The following is a 19456-nucleotide window of genomic DNA, read 5'->3' as shown; positions in this document are numbered from 1 at the left end:
TGGTTCAGGAGAGTAATGAACTTAGAGGCATAGGACTGAGATTCAAATCTTAGCTCAAATATGTGAATAACTTTAGGCAAGCTATTTCACCACTCTGTGCCTCAGTTTCCTCATCTGTTAAATGAAGAGGTTGGACTAGTTGACTTTTAAAATTCTTTTGAACTTTGGACCTATGATTCTGATAAATCTCTAGCTCATATTGTATATATGTGTGTATAAAATTTGTGACAGGGAATAGTAGATTCAGAGCTAGGGAAAAAAAGACCTTAGAACTCATTTATTCCAATTTCTTCTTTGTTTAGGTAAGAAAACTGAGACCCAGAAAGAGTTTAAGTTACTTGTCCAAGGTTACCCAAGTAGTAGATAAGCAGAGCTAATCTAGTAAGTCAAAATTCAGTGGATTTTTTTATGTGTTTTGTTTTATTATTTGGTTGATTGGTTATTTGTCCACTATATGACATGATGTCCTTCCTAGGTTTCATGGGTCAACTGGGATAGGGAGTTAATTCATACATACATATATATGTATATATATAAATATATATGTATGTATATATATATACATATATAATATATATAAAAAACACAAACATATGTATTTGATGATTACATAGCTCATATTCTAGGATAATGCCAACTCAAAACAATGCTCCAGAAAAAGGCAGTCATGGTGGATGCAGGATGAGGGTGCCATTCATTCAATCTATACTCTTTGCCATGGCATTTTGTTGTTGTGTGATCACTGAAGCATAGTTTTTAGTCATCTTGCATGGGTTACCTTTTTACCCCATTGACTAAGTCCTTAATGTGGTTTATTAAAACTAACCATGCAGTGTACTGTTATTCTCCCTACTTGCATTCATGAATGGACAGGTTCTCAGTATGTGGAGATCAATAGTCAGATTCATAGTTGGAACAAAAAAAGTCAATGCTTCAGTACATGGCATTCAAGTCTGTTTAAGAGTCTTATCATTAAGGCAGCCGCAGGCATTCATAAACCAAGCTTGTTGTCTGCACTGGACAAGCATGATTAAAATAATCATCCATCAGGCTCTGTCTTATAAATGTTTTCCTCTGACTTTTGGCAGGATCGCCAACCTGAGCATATGCCAGCTTAGATGAGAACACTGATGCCAACAATTTAAGGATTTTTGCCTCTGTCTACACTGGTGAGTATGATCTAGAGATGTGGCAAGAAGAACATTAAAATATTACAGTCATTGGCCATATTGCACTAAAGAGGAACTTCTAGAAGAGGGAGCATAATTCTCCCTTGACCACTATGAGGTCTTTATCCAATTGTCTCATGAGCTATATAGTTCAGAGGAGGTAGATCTACAGTGTATAACATTAACCCTGTGGTTGGGTAATAACTCTGAAAAATAGGAACATAAAGTAAGGATTAGAATTCTTTATTTTTGCATCATGGGAATAAGGTATGAGATGGAAATAGGGGTGGAGAATATGGTTTCTTTTATGACAATGAAACTGTTTTTTATTCAGAAGATATTTGATTAGCAGAGCATCAAGGGTCATATGACTTGGCATCCTTGGCGGGGGGGGAAGAGGGAATGAGAGAGAGTCTCAATTCCACAGAGGCAGAATTAGACAGGCATGAAAATTAATATGAGTCTAAAGGCCCAGAACCTAAAAGAAGTCAGGTTTTGGTCAATTAAAGGTTTTTAATGAGAATGAATTAAGAATGCATGCCACTGCTGCCACTTTACCTTTACTGACCTTTGGATGCCTGCTGTCAGCAGATGCTTATCATGGTGCCATCACTTACGGATTTGGGTTAGACTGCCAAAATTATTGTGGTATGGATGAGCTAAATGTTACATGGCCAGAAAGTTCTGCAGAGGTGATTAAAATTACGACTGCTTGTTAGCTGAGATGGGCAATGTAGGTAGCCAGGACAGATTGTTCAAACCCCCAAGTGGCTTCTTGTGTGCCCAAATGGTCCACATTGTGACTAAAGAGTGACTGACTTCCAGTCCATCACAATTCACATCTTGGAGCTGGATCTTCCTAGCATGAGGGAATCTGATAAAAGAATCCATCTAGTTTTCTGATGGTTGAATTAGCAGCATGCATGTTATGACTGCTACATCTGGTTCTCCACCATCAAGTCTATCTGGGTAAAAAAAGCTCATTGTCAATAGAGAAAAGGGTAGCTTTACTCATTTTGTTTTCCTATGGTTGTGCTGATTCAAGATGTGAACTGTGTCTCTATTAATTTTCCAAGGCCCTATTTAGGTAATTTCGATATTAATATTTACTTATGTAAGTACATTGGTCTCAAATTGACATGCCTCTTTATCCAGTCATATTATTATATTTTACTTTTCACATAACGGTGTAGGTTCTCAAAACCCATTTATGGAACAATGGGAGAGTGATTGCGAAATAGCCTGGAAGATGCATTAATGGAGCTGATACCTGGAGCTGACTACACAATTCGTTGCCTTTTTACATATGAAATCAAATGAAAGTACCCCTTATTTTTTTCCTTTTTTATTTGACTATTGCATCCCTATTGATAATTAAATCACTTTGCACCTCAGTAACACTTTTCATTTCATGATTTAAATGGGCTTTCCAAACACTTAAACCTCACCACAGTTCAGTTGGATGAGTCCTAGTTTCTGATGTGTAAATTGAAGCACAAGGAATCAACTACTAGCTCACAGAGCTTTCAAATCAGTGCTGTAAAAAGGATGGGGGGGGAAATAGGGGAAGAGCTTATCTAGACTCTCAAAAGCAGCACCCTAGTATTCTGGGAACATAGAACTAGACCCTCATTTGCCTTCAAGCATTTTGTTAATACCCCAAGGAAAAATTTCAGCCTGCAGCAAATTTCTGTTTTTTTTTCCATAGTCAGTGATATTTCCAAATTATGCTTTCATTAGCAGTTTTGGGAAAATGCCAGCTAACCCTAATAGATAGTGTTAAGACAGTTTGCATTGTTTGAGGTGGGGGCATGGTTGCCCTGGAATTAATAGTGGGGTTATTAATCCTAGATCAAGTCAGTGTCTAGAATTCTATTATATATCACGGCATTGTGCTATCATGGCAACCACTTGCCAGGTTTGTTTAGTGGGGTGGGTCAGAGAGATAGAGTAGCTTGGGGCATAGATAGGAACATGCTAGATTTGACACTAAGAGGATAGGAGTTCAAATTTTGCCTGAGATCCATATTGACTATATAACCACAGGAAAGTTATTAACTTTTCTAAGAATCAGTTTCCTCATCTTTAAAATGATGAGACTACCTGTAATACCCACCTCACTGGGTTGTTGTGAGATTCAAAGAAAATAATAATAATAATAATAATAATAATAGTGTTTATTTGGTACTATAAGATTTGAGAATACTTTGCAAATATTAGCCCATTTGATTGTCACAACCCTACAAAGTGGTTATTTATAATTTCCATTTAACAAATGTGGAAATTGAGGTAGATGGTAGCCAAGAACTTGTCCAAGGAAACAAAATTAGTAAATATCTGTGGCCAGATTTGAACTTGAGTCTTTCTTGACTTTAGGTTCAACACTCTATTCATTGTGCCACCTAATTGGTTTAGGAAATAATACATGTGGAACATTTTGAAAACATTAAAACATTCTATGTCAATTATCAATATATAAGAAAAAGAAGTAGACTAGCAGTCAGGAAAACCTAAGTTAGACTATTCTATTACACTTAGTTACAATGCAATCACAGGCAAGTCATTTAATTTCCTTGAGCCTCAATTTTCTTATTTGTAAAATATGATGGTCAAAGGAAATGATACATGAAATTATATTGAAACATTTAAACATTATGAGAATTACAGTTACTGTCATAGAAGAAAAAACACTAGCCTGAGGGTGAGTAGACCTTGATTTTAATCCAAATTTACCTGCTAATTATTCATTAGAAACAGTTTACTACCTCCTCTGTCAATCAAAACTAATAATATCTACTCTCATGAGGCTATTGTAAGGATAAAATAGGTAATAGAAGTATTATTACAAAATCTCAATTAAGTGAATTACTGGAAACTCAAAGTAGAGGTATGGACCAGAAAGGAAAAGGAACAGGTTTAGGGTTTTGTGTTTTTTGTTTGTTTCTTTGTTTGCTTTGCTTCTTTGGGGATTGTTTTTTATCTTGTTTAGGGATTTCTTTTTGGTTATTTTAGTTTGGTTTTATTTTGGTTGCTGTTGTGGTGGTAGTGGTTCTTCTCTTCTTCCTCTTTCTCTTCATCCTTCTTCCTCTTTTTTCTTTTCCTCTTCCTCTTCCTCTATCATCTCCTCCTCCTCCTTCTTCAGCAGAGGAAAAGGAAAATGTCTTTTCTCCACCTTCCTAGAGGGTGTGGATCTGGGTCAAAAATTTGCATGGCAAAGTTGTGTTTATGACAGACTGGAATACTGATGCTTTAACATCACAGCTTGACTTCTCTGAGAAGGCATTTCAGGAAAGGATCCTTTGTGTTGTGCCCTCACAGGGAGTAGAAACTTCCAGGCAACCTAAGTCCTGAGCCATCCATTTAAGCTCATTATAGATGGAAACTACCATAAACCAATTCAGAGCTAATACCTAACCTACTGCTTGAAGACTTTCTTTATGTGAACTAGTGGGTTCTTAACTGTCTCACAATTAAATCTAAGACAAATTCAGTTGAGAAGAGACATAGGGAATTCCATTGCAGAACAACTCTTCCGAGAGTGCAGTAGCCCTAGAAGGAGGTGATTAGAATCCAGAGAGTTCATCCCACAGGTCTGAGAGGGTTCCCCCCAGGACCTTGTCCTGGGAGTAGTGGCCAAGGGGAGTCCTGCAGGAGGTACTAGGTTATTGGTAAGTGATGCATAAGACAAAGGTGACTTAAAAGTGGCAGATGTCCTGTCCCAGAAAGGCAACACACTAACCAGAGTCTGATGCATTAGTACAAAGCCATCTTGACCCCATGCTTAGGATGGCTTTGGCAAGTGGGAAAGTTATCTCTCAGGTCAGATTGTAGTGTTTTAGAGGTAGTTTGAAAGAAAGGAAAGAGGGTAGTGAACTAGAAGAGAATTTGAGAGCAGTAAGTAACCCTGAAAAGATCCATTTGGAAAGATAGACAGGATAGACATGAAGGAAGAAAAAGGACCCTGGAGAGAATAGCATTAGCAAGAATCGGGACTTCTCTGCCAGCTTCCCCTATTGCTTTTCAGATTCCACATTGTGCTGAAAAAAGGTTTTCTGCTCATCTTCCTGTCCCCTTATCCTCCCTTGTCTCCTTTCTTCAGTCTTTCACACCTGAGAAAGTCCTTTTGTTGTTTACAATTCATGGTGTTTTGGGTTTTTTTAAGCTATTGACCCACAGCTCTCTGCTACCATAAATCCTGCTTTAAACTATTTGATCCACAAGACAAATACACCCCCACAGCCCGGAGTTCACTCTTAGACTCCGTTTCATTACAAACTATGTAGACAATCAATATGGAGTAAGGGAAAAATGTCTTGGGTCAAAAAACACAGTATGCTTGAACACACTGGACTTTTGTAGACAAAGCCCCAATTGTCTGCAAGGCCTATTGGTCAGATTGCCTGTGAATGTAAAGCTGTGATTCAGAAATAAGAAGTGACCTAGCTGATAGACAGGAATTGTAATACTTGGATAAAACAGGCCACATCCTGAAAAACTTCAGGTCCAAGGTACTGATATAATAAGGAATCAAGGATGGTACATGATGGATGGAATTAAACATTGTTAGATTATCAACTGAAGATAAGTATCAGAGGAGTGGGTTGATATAATAGATTATAAAGAAACTTTATGAGTCAAAGACTGGGTTTGCCAAATCACTAATGAATGAAAAAAATTGTAAGAAATATCCTTTCGTTGTGACTTTATTCTGTAATTCCTGGGTTCTTATAGGTGCTTATTGCCCCATTTTTCCCAAGAATAAAGAAACCAACCCACTCCACTTCCTACCATTTCCAAACTATGATCTCTGTACTGTGATCCCTGTACTTCTCATCCCTCTCCTTCCAGAACTGAACTATACCCCTGCAAATCTAGGGTCTGAGAGGGGAGCTTTTCCTTCATCTTGCCTAGAATCAAGACATGCCATTTTCCTGGCCATTTCTAAGACATGACGTGATGTGTGTGTGTAACTCTGCACTCCCCCAGTTTAGGATCTACTTTCCCATTGCCTTCTTCCAGGAGATTATAAATTCCATGAGGTCAGGGACCATTTTGGATTGCATTTGTATTTCTAGCACTAGGCACAGTGCCAAACACCAAATGAGTGCTTTCCTTGACCATGCTTTTTCATTCATTTATGCACCCTTTTCACCATTAAGTCAGTTGATCTACATAAAGAATACACGAATAGGTCAACATTTCACAAATGTCATACCAAAGATGTTCCTTCACTTAGCACAAATGTACCAACCTTTTCTGTGGTCAACTGGATATATGAGAATCCTCTGAGCACAGAGGGAAGGTGGTGGCGGGGAGTGGGCAGTTGTAGAATAGGCACAAGGGCAGTTTGTCCCACAGGTGATCTGCTTGCACCATCATAATAATTGGAAGGAATAAAACTGAACACCCTAGAAAGGAGTGGCATGATGAAAGGACTGGAAGATAGGGTCAAGAAAGGTTTGGACATAGAAATCACTGAACCATTGTACTATAGTATAATAAAATATAATACCTACCAAATAGTATAATAAAATGTAATACCTACCAAAGATCAGGGTAATCTTGTGGAAAAGGAAAAGAATTTCTTCCTTTTGGTCCCAAAAGACAGACTAGAAGCAGTAGGTAAAAAGAGACAAATATAAATTTGATTTGGGGACAATTCTCCTAACATTTAGGGCCAGTCAAAAAAGGAATGAACTCTCTAGGGAGTATCTTAACAGAAAGACTAGTTGAACTCTTAGGAACGGAGTAGAGATTTAGACATCTAGGTATGGATTAAACACAGTGGCTTCTGAAAGCCCGTATAATTCACTGAGCTGCAGGGATGAGCAGTGTTGGACAAAAGGAGGTCATGGCAAGTTTTACCCTCCTAACTGACCTCCAATTAATCATTTTAGGAAACTGCACAGCCAATCACAAAGGAGTCCAACTTGATTGGAATCAGAGAAGGGCCTTTACAGTGAAAGCTTTTGCCTCAGAATCTAAACTTTGCTTTAGAATGGCATTTTCCCTTCCTCTCATCTGTCATTATCTTACACTTTGAAGATAATCAGAACAATACATGACGAACAGCAAGGCTCAGGCTTATCTACTGGAGCCCCATCTATCATTCAGAGATTTTGGGTGCAATAAAGTCAAAACAGAATTTTTATCTTATTATCAAGTTTTGCATCTGACAAATGTCATTAGAGCACAGTGACATGTGGAAATTGGACAGATTGAGAGCTTTTGATGAAAGATAATCTTTCCATCAGGGGATGGAATCTACTGAATTTGGGAAGGGAGGAAACATTATTTTAAGTAATAAGATATTTCTGTCAGAGGTCCATTAAAAATCTAATTAAATGCTTAATGGCTTGTTCTAAAAGACTATTGTAAAATTGTATGCAACATATTTCTAGTAAACTTTTTAAAAGCCTAAAATTATTATTTGTCTTGGAATATAGCGAGAAGAGAAAGTAAACTCATTAGGTCTGACATACTGTAGCTCATATACTTTGTATGATATGATTAAAGATCACTGTACCAACTGTGTTCTGATCTCAGATCTACCATTTACCAACTAGGTGACCTTGAGTAAATCATTTCTCTTTTTGTGGCTCTAATTTCCCCATCAATAAAATAAGGAATTAGACTATACAATGTTATAGGTCTCTCTCAATTCTAAGTCTATGTTTCTACAATGAATGGCATACTAAAGTTGAAACTCATGGGCATGATATGTCTCTGTCCCTAGTCATAACTGAAGATCCCATGACTTTATTATTTTTTTAGGGTTTTATTTTTTGAGGCCACACAGCTAGGTAATTATTAAATGTCTGAGACCAGATTTGAACCCAGGTACTCCTGACTCCAGGGCTGGTGCTTTATCCACTGTGCCACCTAGCCGCCCCTGCCCATGACTTTATTATAAAAATAGTTGATCCTTACACAGCATTTAGATATGTTTAGAGGCTCTTTTTCACCACACTATGAGACAGGATATATATATATATATATATATATATATATATATATATATATATATATATATATATATATATATATTAATCTTTTAAAACTGAGGAAGTAGAAGCTCAGAGGGATATATTTACCTGCTCCAAGAAATGAACTAAATTTCTCCAAGTTTCATATCTGATTGGCGGAAGTACCTGGGTACAAATCCCAGTTCTTAAGGATACACAAGACCCAAGATGTTGTAACCTTCAACTTAGTGAAAAGTCAGGATAAACTAGAATGAAATATTAGACAGAGTCAGAATATTTGGGTCCAAATCTGACCTCAGACACTTAAGGGAAGAATTGTGTGATCACAGGGTCTCAATTTCTTCATCTATAAAATGAAATTTATAATGCCAGCATTGTCAACCTGCAGGGTACTTATAAGGAAATGATTTTGCAAACTTCAGAGATACTGTATGTATACAGATATAGTATGTGTTAGGTGTTTACATACATGTATAGGTAGGTTGCAGGTGTGCACATATACGTATTATGAAGCTGGATTTGTATATCAATTTGTTGCTCAGGCACTTCAAATGTATCTTACTCTTTGTGACCCCATTTGGAATTTTCTTCACAAAATTACAGGAGTAGTTTGCCAATTTTTTTCTACAATTCATTTTACAGATGAGGAAACTGAGGCAAACAGGGTCAAATGTCTTGTTTGGGGAGACATAGTTTGTAAGTATCTGAGACCAAATTTGACCCCAGGCCTGGTGCTCTATCCACTACATCACTGTAAAACAGAGAAGACAGATAGATAGATATGCAACTAGATATAACAAGCAATAGAGTCCTAGACTGTAGTTAAGAAGAAGGAAGAAATAAAACAAGCATTTAAGCATCCACTATCTGTCAGGCACTGTGTAAGCACTTTACAAATATTTTTTTATTTGATCCTCACAACAATTCTGTAGAGCAGTAGGAGTTATTATTATCCTTAGTTTACAGTTTGTAAACTAAATCAGAAAGAAATTAAAGGACTCACCCAGCAATCTATAACTAGTGTCTGAGGTAGGAATTGAACTCATCTTCTTGATTCTAGAACCAGAGCATTATCCATTACGTCACCTAACTACTATATATGTATATGTGTATGCTTGCATATATGTATATCATTGTATACTGTGGGTATGTGTTATATGTATTTATTTAATGGAAAATTAGCTGACACAGTGATCAGGGAGCATAGAGGCCTGGAGTGAGGGAAAATCAAATTGAATTCAAATCTGGTCTCAGACACTTACTAATTGTGTGAGACCCTGGGAAATCATTTAACCTACAATGGAGAAAAAAAGGCAAACCTTACAAGTATCTTTGCCAAAAAAAAAAAACAAAACTCCAATTAGGGTCATAAAGAGTCAAATACAAATGAAAACAGCTGAACAATGTCAATCGAAGAATGATATTTTCCCCTATCCTGCCTCCTGTTGATATACTCCTTAAAAAATGGATAAAGGAAAAGAAGGGGAAAGAAACAGATTGCTAGAGATAGAAATCTGATATAATTTAGTTTTGTTAAGGCCATAAAGATCAATTAATCCAATCCACTCATTTAAAAGATGATAAAACCAACTTATAGGCTACTTAGGCAGTAAATAATTTAGTAAATAAGTTATCAAATAAAAAATTTATTAAATAAGTTTGTAATCTTCAAACTATTATTATTTATTTATTTAATGTTGATTATTTTCACTATCTTTTTTGTTGTAGAAATACATCAACTAGTATAACTGAAAAAGTAATAATTCATTACAATAAAAACAATAGTTTTTACATCAAATTAAATCAAATATTATTCTGTCTCAAGACATGGTCTCCGGTTTGATTCTGTTTTGATTTTGCTGAAACCCAGTGGTTACATTGACCAATTTTGTAATCAACCCAAATTGCAAGGTTAAAAGACCTATTTAATGTTTTAATCTCACTTCAGGAAAACCAAAATCCATTGACAAATGGATGTTTATAAAGATCTTTTGCATGTCATCTCATTTAAGCCTCATAATATGTTGTGCACATATTTTGTTGCTGCCTGAGAAGAAAACTTAGATTCATTGGGAATAATTAACTTATCCATGCTCAAAGAAATGTCAGAGTAAGGGTAAAATATGGGATTTGAACCCAGTTTTCTATGACTTCAAGTCCAATATTCTGAAGTCAAATCTCATTGACCTCAAATTCAGCACCATACTTTCAATCAACTTTATATCTTTTAACATCATACTTAATATTATTTGTAACCTTAGTATCAGTATTCGACTCTTTAACTAGTTTAGCTGAATGGAAACCAAACCTAAAATTCCTGCTGCCTAAGTGACAAAATACATACAATGCATCTCCTTGTAGAGGAGACAGTCTCAACAGATAGGGTTCCAAGCTCAATTTCTTTATTGTTGCTAATTAAAAAACAATAATCAGGTATTCTGTATCACTAAAACAGGAGAGAATGAAGGAGCATATTCTTCCTGACTAAATTTCTTTGGTCATCTCTTCACACTCCATTTCAGCCTTTATCCAACTTTTGTATGCACATTTTATTGTATTTTCTGGAGGCAAGAGGAGACTTCAATCAGGATGTGATGAATAACCATATTAAATTAGATCCTCTTCTTTTTTAATTAAGTTCATCTAAATTTAATTTTGTAATTTTACTTCAGTAAACCCATCTGACTCCAGATGTTGGATGTGCTCTTTCCTATTTCTGCTCCCACATAATTGTACCTGTAAAAAATTTATGTCTTCAAGAGACATTCCAGAACCCTTTAGTATATTTTCAGCATATGCCTCATGGATGACTAGTAACATGAGCAATTAACATCCTAAAATGTTCTACTCCCAAAAATACTTTTAATGGAATAAGTTATTTTTATTAGCTTGAACTTTAAACAAATAATCATCTTAAAGGAAACCTTATCATCAAAATAACTCAACTTAAACAGTAGACCAAACCTCAAAGGAAATTCTTAGAGCATAAGATAGGATCCTGGGGCCAGAAGAGATTTTTAACAAAGACATATAATAAAGATGAAAAATGAGTTTTCATTAAAATGAAAGCTGGAAGCAGTATTCATGTCAAATCTAGTTGGTTGCAAGTTAGATAGCAATACTTGGATCATAATGGACAGTTCTATAGAAGGTCACCAGCTTAGGTGAATAGTATTAACTCTGACACAAAATGAAATAATAAGCACAGATAGAAATATAATTCAGGCAATACCCACATTTAGGACATCCACCAAAGGAAGAGGGTTCTTTCTATTGGAGAAATACAATAAAATTGTGATTCCCAATTAGTGGATATAAATTCCATGAAATGGTTACATTATTCAAATCCACACTGCATATTTCCATTAGGTTAGAAGCAATGATCATATTTGCCTAAAATTATAATTTCAAATAATTTTAATTTGAATAGTGTAAGAATTCACTAATTCTCTTTCTATTATTTGGGACTTAGTTTTACAGGAAGTAAGTCAAAGAAATCTGCTCTAAACTTTTATGACTTCTGACCTATAAAAATAAGTTTGGTTTGATTTTTGTAATTAAGAAATGATAAGGGGCCAAAGTGAAAGAATGGTTCTGAATCTTTGCCTTGAGAGCCCTAATTTCAATCTCATTGCATTGATTAAAAAAAAGTCTTTCAGTCACTTCCCATCATGCTTTCTTGACCACCAAAATTGCTAGTAAATTGCTTCTCTTGTTACAAGAATTATTTGAAATCCTACAATTGTTCTGGTTCTGCCTTCTTGCATCCTTAGTCAAAGCATATCTAATAGCATATTTGATAGTACACCTGGGACCCTGCCTAATGAAACCCCTGGTCCTCATCAAAGAAAATATACTACAATTAAACCTTAGACGGTGTGATAAAGAAAAACGGCAAGTACAAGTCCAAAGGAAAACAGAATCAATTCTTTTCCTCAAGTGAGAAATTAGACTTCATGTTTTTGATATACTGTGTTTTGTCCTGGTGTATTTGAAATATTCACCATTGTAGCAAACAAATTAGTCTATAGATTGATTTTTTTAAGACCTAAGGTTTCCAGGAAATAAGCTCTATTTTTATATGCTCAGTCTTATTCCACCTTAGCTGGGTGGTTTTCCTTCGTTTGGTTTAGATGTCTAAAAATACTAACTTGGTTAGCATTACCATTCCAAATTTCTTTCCTTTCCTAGACTTCAGAATATGACTTAGAAAATTTTTTAAGTTCATTTCTGACTTTAAGTGAAATTCACAAGAAACTCATCATTCAGTTTTGATGGAACAGAAGAAACATGAAGAGTGTGAAGATTCTCAAAATGAGCTATCACTATGCTAATACTTTTAATAACACACACACACACACACACACACACACAAAGAAAACCAAATTTGAATTACCAAATGACACAGTTTATATACTATTGTTAAATTATTAAGATGCTTAATTTATTTACTGAGATGGTTACTGCACTGGTGTGTTTTTCTCAAAAAAGATACTAAGGAAAACTATTCTATCTAATTTGAACAGTCTAGCGAAGGCTTAATGACTGCCTGATAATACAACTGAATCTTGCTGGGTAATGGGGGAATACCTACCTTGTAAATAAAAGGGGGGGGAGCATTTAGGAGACCCAGTGAACTGTGTATTATTGTTGAGGTTGTCACTTAAAAAAAAAGTGAAATGAGCTGAGACAACAGGACGTGCATTGGCTGTTGAAGAGATTCTGAAAATCATTTGTGAGAAACAAAAAACAATATCTACCACAGATCTAAACATCCCTAATCGGGTTTTGCATCTGCCAGTGAACCATTTTCTCACATCATTCTGGTTGGTTGAGTCTCTACCCCTCCAACCTACCTAGAATGAAACACTCCCTGTATATGTAGGTTAAAGTAATCTCTTCTCTCCTAGTTCTTGCCATATTCTCTCCCTAGAGGTACACTCTGAGGGGAAAAAAGAGAACATGCCCTAATGATGACAGCTCCTCTGCAACCATTAGCTCCAGAACTTCTGAAATGATTTGGTATATTTTTTAAGCCTATTTCATATTTTCTTATCTGTGTACATGATTTTCCCCCGGGGAATGTAAACTCCCTGAAGGCTTAATAAAATCTCATTAGTTTTGGATTAGAGTGTTTACCTTAGAGAGTTATCTGCTAACCTCCAAAACTTAGAAGCAATCACCACATTTCCATTAGAATGCACAGGAGTGTTTCTGACTTCTCCATACTTTCTGGATTACTAATGTAGAGCAGTGATATCTAGAAAGTCTGGGGCCAAGAGATGCAGAATAATTTCCCAGGACCACAGTTCATATGAACCTATTAGAAAATTAGGCTTACAGACTATGTGACGTTTAAGATTAGCCTCAAAAAAAAAAAATGACTTCCCTGTACCATAGTCCCTCCCACTGATCTGGAAGTTAGGTCCAAATTGAATGATGAAATAGACACCAACAAGCATTTATTTCAATGGTCTTTTAATAATTCAGAATCTATCTTTTAATTGTTTAACTACTGCCTTGCTAGAGATATAGCAAAGGTCTTTTTTTATATTGTGAATATGCTCAGTCCTCAACTACAACTCTTACCTCAAGATCTAGCTTGTTTGCCTTTATCATTGGGATACCTTTCCTAATCCTCTTATTTCTTAGTATTCTCTCCTTCCTATTCAAAGTATAATATGCATATAATATGTATATATCAACTTACAGTATGTATGTGTATGTATATGTGAATGCAATATTCATGTGTATACATAAGTAGATTTAATGTGGTATTCTGTCCTCCCTCCACCCTGATAAATTGTAATCCCCCCTAAGGGAGGGACAGGGTTGTTTTTTTTTTTTGCTTTGTTTTTATCTTTATGAAGGAAGGAAGGAAGGAAGGAAGGAAGGAAGGAAGGAAGGAAGGAAGGAAGGAAGGAAGGAAGGAAGGAAGGAAGGGAGGGAGGGAGGGAGGGAGGGAATAGGGTATTTATATAGTACTGGGCTAATAATATACCTTATCTCAGCCCTGATCATTAATGACTGGAACAGATTGATGTATGTCAACCTGAGTCATAACCCAGTTCTTCAAGAAGATAATCTCATTTAAAGACAAATAATATCACTATAATATCAATTACTACATACAGAAAAGACCTTTAACCATATCTCCCAATATGTCATAGGTTGGACTATGGTAGAGTTCATATACTCACTTTGGGTATAATTGTGAAGATAGATAGAATCATGAGTAGCAGCATCTAGAATAAAAATGATTGAAATTAATGCATCTGCAGATTTGTCATTTAGAGCATATGAATTCTTTCCTCATATCAGGAAAACAAGAACCATTTTTGTTAAATTGATTCTTACTTTACTTTTTGTTGAAAAGGGAAGGAAATTCCAAAATAAAAATGTAATGATGACGTTTGGACCAATTCGTTGACACCTATTTTAATTTTCCAAAGCAAATCACTGATTGGTATACAATTCCAATTCTTTCATATACATGCAAACATTATACTACATCATTTTTATCCTAAATAGACCCCAGTGGCGGTAAGGAACAATTTCCAAATTGTTCTATAACTTCCTTAGATCTGTTGCAATTTTTTAGTACTGTTACCAGAACTTATCCTTGTTGTAATAAACTATAAAGTACATGTTTTCCCCCTTGCCAGAAGCAAATGCTAATTCACAAATATTAAAAGAACATTTTTCTTAAAACAGAATAATTATTATTTTTACCCTTAAGTTTTAAATGGTAGATATATGTCACTGCATAGATTACACTGTTATAAAAATGTTAATAAATACATGACCAAATATAATGTAAAATGCTGGTTGGAAATAGTGTGGTATATTTGCATATTTTTCCTTAACCCCTCTGAATTAATGTTCTTTGTCAGTATTAGCCCAGTTTTATTGAATATAAAAGAGGGTAGCTGTAATATACAAATGGTTATGAAAGAGAGAAGAGAAGCTGGTATGTAAGCAATATTGGGAATCTTGATCTTTCATAAAATGACTGATCCTACTTTGATTTTAGTTTTCCTCCCTATAAAAGTCTTTCTTCCTCTTCTGTCTAATGAACCAATAAACAATGGCAATGTAACCTGTTCATACTTCTGATAGGGAACTATCACTTTCTTTTATTAGAACTGGTGCTTTCATCCTGCTAGCATTTCATCTGCCACTACTCCATGGAGGTCACACAAATTCAGACAAAAGAATTGACTTACAATGAGCCTTGCTTTGGTTTTTAGAATCCATAGCCATAATCAAAGAGATTCTAAAGTTTCCTCAAAACTATGCACACAGTTTTAGACTGCAGCCATCCCACGAGCTTCGTTGAGACTTTAGCAGGAGTAGGTGAATGGGCTTGACTGCCTTTGGGAAAAAGCACAGTGCACTGAGTAATCCCCCCCCCCCCCCGTGAAAAAAATTTCTCCCTGATATTAGGCTCATCTTTCCATATTTACAAAACCAATATTCTTTTTGCTTGAAAGATATATAGAGAATTCAAGATCTTCTTGTGCTTATCGTTTGCTAATAATATAAAATAAACAAAAATAAATATTTAGCCTGACACATAATAAATGCTTATTGTCCCACCAATTCAGCAAACAAAAGGCCACCTTTAAGTTTGTCTCTTCCAACAAAGTTATCTCTGCCGCAGACCCCTCATGATCTCTGGCCCTTTCTATCCTCCATGCATTGAACCTTTCTATATTTAATTTCCCTTTTCTAAATTGTGAACTTCCTAAGAGAAGAGACTAACTTAATTCTAATTACTATCCCTTAAATATAGCATAGGACTTAAATAGTGAGCACTTAATAAATGGGCTTTTATCATTCATTCATGCAATTATCCCCCATGCAAATGTCAAAATTATATGATATGCCTTAAAAGATATAGAAATTAGGATAATTTTTTCATTGAACCTCATTATTAATACCTTGTCAGACCTAGGAACAAGAAAATTTATACTTGTCAGATGCATTTGCCATTGTGAAAGACATCCAGTGAATAATTTCTGTCAACAAGCATTTATTAAGATTCAATTGTGGTGGTGGGGGGCTAGATGGCGTAGTAGATAAAGCACAGGCCTTGGAGTCAGGAGTACCTGGGTTCAAATCCAGTCTCAGACACTTAATAATTACCTAGCTGTGTGGCCTTGGGCAAGCCACTTAACCCCATTTGCCTTGCAAAAATCTTAAAAAAAAAAAAGATTCAATTATTTTCTAGTCACAGTATTAAGCCCAAGTGATAAAAAAAAAAGCCAAAGGAATAGTCCTTACCTAAAATGTAGCACCCCAATCTGACCATACTCCCACTGGGTTCTGATCAGGGAGGAGTATGTGGACATCATACCTCTCTTTCTCTTGCTCTCTCTTTTTTAGGTTTTTGCAAGGCAAATGGGGTTAAGTGGCTTGCCCAAGGCCACACAAGCTAGGTAATTATTAAATGTCTGAGACCGGATTTGAACCCAGGTACTCCTGACTCCAAGGCCAATGCTTTCTCCACTATGCCACCTAGCCACCCCCTCTCTTAAGATAAACGAAGATACATCTAAACTTAGAAGGTAAGGGCCTCTCTCCCATCAGATTCTAAGTTGACTGTCTCCATTACCAGAAATATGTACATTTTGAGGTCATCTTCTGGCCTTCCCTTTGCTAAGCTAACCTCTCTGAATGACCAAATGGTTCTGCTTCATCAGTCTTCTCCCAAAGATTGCCTACTCTATGACCCTCAACTCTATGATTAATAGTCTGTCTTTTGGGTTCTATTTGGTAGGAAAATAATAAGAATATATTAAATTCTTATTATATGCCAGAGTTTATGTTAAAAGATTTACAAATCATATCTTATTTGATCCTCCCAACAACTCTGGGAGGCAGGTACGATTATTATTTCAATTTTATCATTGAGGAAACTGAGGCAGAGAGAGGTTAAGTGACTTGCTATCTATTACTGGATTTGAACTCAGATCTTCCAGACTCCAGAACTGAAGTTCTATCCACTGGGCTACCTACCTGCCCCTGGTAGCTCAACTTTTTGAGACTGTCTATAATCTGTCTCTTCTTGCTTTCTGAAGTCTCTACTGTCTACTTTCCAACCTCTTCATTCAACCAAAGCTACCTCTCCAATCCTACATAATGGCCAAATCTAGTCCCTTAGGATCTGGAAGGGATTTTTTCACTCTCTCTACCCACTCAATGAGTCACAATGCCCTATTTATTCAAGTAGATAATTGCTAAGTAGCACAATAGTTAATAATTCCAATGCTTCTGACTCTGTCTTATAATGCAAGGTGAGCTTTATGTGGAGAAATATCCTTCAAATAATATCACAAAAGCCTACATTTCCCCTTTTTTATTTTTCTCCAATCTCTTCCCCTAAACACACATGTATACTCATTCTCCTTTGGATTGTCATTGTCTACAAAAAAAGTCTTTTTGAAATGAAATTATTTCTTAGAAGAGATTAATCTATTAATACATTAATTCCTTTTAGCACATTAGGACAATTCACTTATTTAGGCAGTCACCTGGTACTGACAACGTTCTGAGGAAATGAGACCTAGGATAGAGAAGTTTTCATTGAGGTTAAAGAGAAGGAAAAAATCTAGGAGATAGGATGCTTCTAGAAAGAATCAAATGGACTTATGTATTGCTCAATAAACTTTGAGTGGATAGAAAGTACAAAGAAACCTCAGAATGCCCATGAAATAGCCATAAAATGGAAAAGGGGGGGGTGCCATTGGGAAAATGAAAATTGCTACAAACAAGTTTTGTCTGTTTTAATTTCGCTCTTCATCCAACCATGAGGATCTAGGATGTATGCCATATCATAAAAGATTAGAACCTGTCAATAGTCCCCAGAGAAATATTCAGGAGGATTGTGAGAGAAGGATGATATTTCCCTGTCCTTCTAAGCATAGGATAAAAATGACTATGTGAAGAGGAACTGGGCTCCAGCAGTAAAAGAAAAAATGGATCACTTACCTTCTCTGGCACTTTATGTAGGGTTTCCCTCCATGCTTTCCATGAGCTTTGACTTTTATTAAGTTGTAAGGGAAATGAGCTCAATGTTTTTTAGAAGATATAGGAAGGATGTTTTCTCCACATTAGAACAGGTGGCCCTGAGACATCATGGGCCACCAATTTTTATCCATCTTAGTGCAAGTTGCCAAATATAGCTTTATTTGATTTTGAATTTGTAATGAGTCAGGGAGCAGATATTTGTTACTTTTGTGTTTTAACATTCACTCTGTATAGAAAGAATGGATATGCTATGTAGGAAAAAAGGACATGTAAACAAGGTTGTGTACTGACTGTAAACACAAGATACATAACAGGAAATTCATCTTTGGGAAGGACAGTAATGCTATGTATGACTCACTGTGCCATATTATTAATAACCAAAATACTCTTCTGATTAAAAGTTTGATTTAATTGTTTAGCTGAGCCATTGTGTCGTATCCTATTAAGAAGCTATTAAGCAGTTAAAATGGTTAATTAGTTTCTGTTAAGACATCCAAAAAGCCCTTTCTTGCCCCTCTGTGACATCATGTACCACATAATAGGCTTGTAAACACAAACCCAAACCTAGAGAGGCTAATTTTTTCCTAGTAGGCATTGTGTTTATAGTTCCAGTAGTTGTCATCAGGTAAACAATGGGGTTGATTTTATAGCCTCAATGATAAGGCTTATTCCAATGTGAATAGCAAGGAAAGCAATGAGCATAATCCAGACAGAATGCCCTTTATACATTAAAAAAAATAGAACTCTTTGTATAAAAAAAATAAGATGCAGCTTGTTAATGCAGATAGAAGGCTTTGCTAGGCAAAGAGTCAGGAAGGTCTGAATACAGATTCTACCTCTAAAACTAGCTGTGTGAGATTGGGGAAATCATGTCTTCTCTGTGACTCCTGCAGTACCATAAGACTTACCAAATGTATAAGTAAATAATCTGTGCCATTGGAAGAAATTTCCATGCAGGGAGTTCTCTGTTGATGAAACAATAGCTTACTCATTTATAAAAATAAATTTAAAAAGTAAAAATAAAAATAAAAACATCACAACAGAAAAACATATAAACTCATGAGAATGAATTAAGAACTCTGGAGGGGTAGGAATAACATCACAAATCACTTGTGTTAATCATAATCTCTCACTAGGTCTTTGTATGAACTGAACACAAAGACTGTGCTTAATCTTTGTATGACTCCCTGGGTCTCCCACAGTGCTCTGCACATAGTGGAAGCTAAATATATATTTTGTGAAGTTGAAATAAACAATGATTTTTAAGTT

General features: G+C 35.7%; 1 long non-coding RNA gene across 1 annotated transcript in view; it reads left to right on the top strand.

Moving 5' to 3' along the window:
- LOC141521821 (uncharacterized) overlaps positions 1-19456 on the top strand; it is a 527462-nt gene that overhangs the window by 252393 nt on the left and 255613 nt on the right. The window contains exon 2 of the long non-coding RNA XR_012478068.1: positions 1089-1169. This is a non-coding gene — a long non-coding RNA (uncharacterized LOC141521821). The remainder of the gene's footprint in view (positions 1-1088; positions 1170-19456) is intronic.

Source organism: Macrotis lagotis, chromosome 4, assembly GCF_037893015.1.
Source record: "Macrotis lagotis isolate mMagLag1 chromosome 4, bilby.v1.9.chrom.fasta, whole genome shotgun sequence".
Taxonomy (NCBI): Eukaryota; Metazoa; Chordata; class Mammalia; order Peramelemorphia; family Peramelidae; genus Macrotis; species Macrotis lagotis.
Note: the sequence above shows the minus strand (reverse complement) of the source record. Positions and strands in the feature narration are given on the sequence as shown.